Source organism: Lolium rigidum, chromosome 3 (assembly GCF_022539505.1).
Source record: "Lolium rigidum isolate FL_2022 chromosome 3, APGP_CSIRO_Lrig_0.1, whole genome shotgun sequence".
Taxonomy (NCBI): Eukaryota; Viridiplantae; Streptophyta; class Magnoliopsida; order Poales; family Poaceae; genus Lolium; species Lolium rigidum.
This window is the reverse complement of record NC_061510.1, coordinates 115,515,275-115,518,887: the sequence shown is the minus strand read 5'-3', so window position 1 is coordinate 115,518,887 and position 3,613 is coordinate 115,515,275. Positions and strand designations below refer to the sequence as shown.

At 43.0% G+C, this 3,613-nt stretch overlaps 1 long non-coding RNA gene across 1 annotated transcript; it reads left to right on the top strand.

The window, feature by feature from the left end:
* Positions 1-1,326: 1,326 nt before the first annotated feature.
* On the top strand, positions 1,327-2,651 carry LOC124698055. Its single transcript, XR_007000871.1, has 4 exons — positions 1,327-1,444; positions 1,986-2,067; positions 2,166-2,214; positions 2,524-2,651. It is a non-coding gene; the product is annotated as an uncharacterized LOC124698055 (long non-coding RNA).
* The last annotated feature ends 962 nt before the right edge of the window (positions 2,652-3,613 follow it).

Here is a 3,613-nt window from a genome sequence, read left to right as displayed (position 1 = left end):
CACACGGCCGTGACCTTGTGCTAGTCGACTCCTCAGCCCGCGCCATGCCCAGCAGCGCGTTGCCTCCCGCACGCGCTGGTCTTCCTTCTGACTTCTGAGGCACCCACTCTTGGTGGGGTCGACGCGGTGGCTGCCGTCGTGTCTACCTCGGCCGCAATCGAAGGTAGCACGAGCTGGCGGATCCTTGGGTCCATGGTGAGGGCCCCTTTTTCGGAAACACTAGGCGGCGCTCTGGGTCGCGCGCGTGAGAAAAGAGAACCGCCGATGTGAGACCACGCCGCCGTCGCCCGATCTCGTCTCCAACGGCAGACAGGAAAGCCACCTCCGCATCGATCCGAAGGGCCGCCACCAGCGTGGTATTGCACGCGCACGCCTCCGCATAGATCCGGCGCGGTGCCACGGACTTGCCGGTGTCTCGGACCGTTTAGTCGCGGCTCCGTCCGCCTGGCCTCCAGAGTGCTGCCTCAATCCTCATCCTCCTCTAGTTTTTCCTCCTCCTTTTTCTGATTGACTGGAGGCTTCCACGGACGTCGACCAAACCGACCTGAACAAACCGACCTACAACGCGCTAGCAAACCAGTGCTGGAGGATCAACAGAGCGACACCTCACACCGCCATGATCGGAAGCCAAATCCTACCTTTCCTGCAAGTAGGCCAGACGATAGCGACCTGCGGGAGGCTCACAGACGCTCCCAACACTGGGAGCTTAGAGCTCTTTAGAGATAACAATAGCATGAAACAGAAAAACTTTGTGCATGATTGCAGACTGATGATGATCAAACAAGCAAACCATGATGTTTGCTGAGCATTTGAGATTGGCATCTTGGGCGAGGCATGCACAACAGAATAAATGCCTAACAGAGTATGTTCAACAATATCAATTGCCCATGACAGGAATGTATCGCTGGCAAGCATGCTACGCAAAACATGGATAACAAAAAGGTAACAGCCTGCCCCAGCTAAAATCAACTGGTAGAGTAGGGCATGCACAATGATGTAGGTAGGGCACATCTCCTGTATATTTTCATGTCCAGTTTATATACATCAGAATGATTGACATGCATACACTTGGTTGTATGTATTGCTTGATATACAAATTTAGCATGCAAATATTGATTGACTGGTACCAGGTGGAAGTATAATTAGCTACATTTATATCTTGCTTATTTAGCATATGATTTGTTTAGAAATCTATTGGACTACTAACCAAACTGGACTCTATAGACTAATTGTAACCGGGTAGGATTCTACTAACGCCACAACAAATATGTACCTATTTTCCGAACGGTATGATCCAACTGTCCAAATACTTGCTCTTACATACAGAATTTTTGGACAAGCTTTTGAGGAAAAGGCAGGCACATGCAGCTATCAGCAAAGTGATAATGTTTTCAGCAAAAATAATTCTGACAATGACTTGTTTATCTTGCATCTGATCGTTCAGGTAATACAAAATTGCATGTGGTTATGTGATTTTGCCATATGTTTTCTTCTAGCTACCTATGTTTCTATGAATATGTTCAGTCATTATGCAGTCTGAGGTATTTCAGAGATAAGTTTCTGATGGAGGCACTTGCATGGATCGTGGATCCCATCTGTTGATAATCCCTGCATTGCTCAGATATTTTATGAGATCTTCTCTGCTTGGGAGAAAAATGATTACCACTTAACTGACTTGTGTAAAGATCTTTTGTGGATGTTTAGAAATATTGATAGATACCACATGGATGTGCTTGGTCAGTAGAGGAGAGCACTCCTATATATATACACATTTTGTCGGTTTGAGAGCAATGTTTGTGGACTTGTTGTTTTGTTTCTCAAGTGCCCCGTTCAAAGTTTTGACTTTTTTTTGCTGAGTAGTGTGTTACTAATTAGCCTACCCCAACTTGTTTGGGAAAAAATCTTTGATGTTGTTGTTGATGTTATAGTGTGTTTATTAATTATGTCAAATTGATGTACTTACTAATTACTTCTACAGATGGCAGCTACAAGGAAGAAGGAATGAGGACAAGTTGAAGCAATCTTGCTGGTATGTTACTTCAAGAAGAACTTTCAGATGCTAGCCTGGTATGTAGTTGGTTTTTATTTGGGCAATAGTTTCATTGTGTAACCATGTTGAAATCATGGATATCTTGATTGAATGCTAATTATTTGCATGTGCCAAGGATAACAAGGAGTACTAAACAGCAACATAGGCCTTCTTCATGTGCTTGGGTGAGTTGCTGGTTCTCTCTTGTTCTTATAAAAATAAGGGAAATATGTAAACCACTAGGAAAATGTTGTCATCTCTGTTTCTTAGGATTTGTTTACTTGAGAGTAAACCGGTTTATTGTAGATTTATTTATTTTCAGACTTCACATGCATCTCCTTTTCTGCTCTAAATTTAGCAGGGAGCATATGAATATATAATAGATGGCGAATGCCTTCTCATCTGAAATATGAAACCGCAGTTGAAAATGTGGCTCTTCCTGTAATATTTTTAGCTTATGGAGTTTGTGTAAAGTCATTCTGGCCATTCTTCAGGCGAGGCCACCATGAGGTTCCTACAAGGAAGAGCACAGACCGCCCCTGGCACATCGCACAGGAGGGCGACGCCAGGCCGCCGTTCCAATAAACGATGGTGCCATCACACGTGGCAATCAGGTGGTCCGCCTGTGTACCAAATGGTTCACTAGGCTGGCATACTGCCGGAACACAACTCGGGCCAGCAAATAGAGATTTGTTTCAACATATGGTCACGCTTGGTAAGGAAATCCCTTATGCTAAAATTATAAAATCACTTTGGGTGATTAAATAATAATCTACAATTCCTTTTGGTTTACACTTCACTCTATGCATGTTCATGTGTGTGCTCAGATTTCTTAAATTTTGCCAGTATATTTCTCTAGAGGATCCAGTCTAAATAGCCAATTCCGCTGATGTTTATAATATTTTTCCATAAACATGTAGTTTTGTAGAAGTTTGTTAGATTGTCTATTTTTTGCAATGTTATGGTGATTAAATGATATATCTCAACAACGACTATCAACAGAAAACGGCGCAGCAAAGCGCGCCAGGTCCATCTAGTAATCCTCTAAAAGTCTCTCTTTTTTCGATAATAGGCTATACAGAAAAGCCTGGAGTTTCATGCGAGCCTTTCGTTTCCAGCAGTCTCAAGGCCACTTCTTGATGGATGCCAGATCAACCTGAAGCGAAATGGGCACGCCTTTGGCAGTTTGGTGCATATGGGTTTATTCTTCATTGCTAAATCGTACCGGACCGCCCATTCCCAGAGAAGTGGGTCTCTAGTACGGGTTTCTCGTAGCGCTTTCAATTCGCCTTATGTCTTTTTTATGTCTTTTTTTTTCTATAAGACTGCTCATAGTGGAAGTAACATAGGTAGTAACATCACACACTCCAAAACATTTTGATGACATGTCATGACAATCTATGAAGAAAGAGAGTGGGGTGGTAACTAACTATGTTACCATAACATCACACTTCTCAAGACAAGATGAGTATACAATCTAATAAATATAACATACATGATACCACATATATGTAACTACTCACTATAAATGATAAGGGGTGGCCCGATCTTCTCAGTAAGTAATAGTGGTGATTATGATCACGG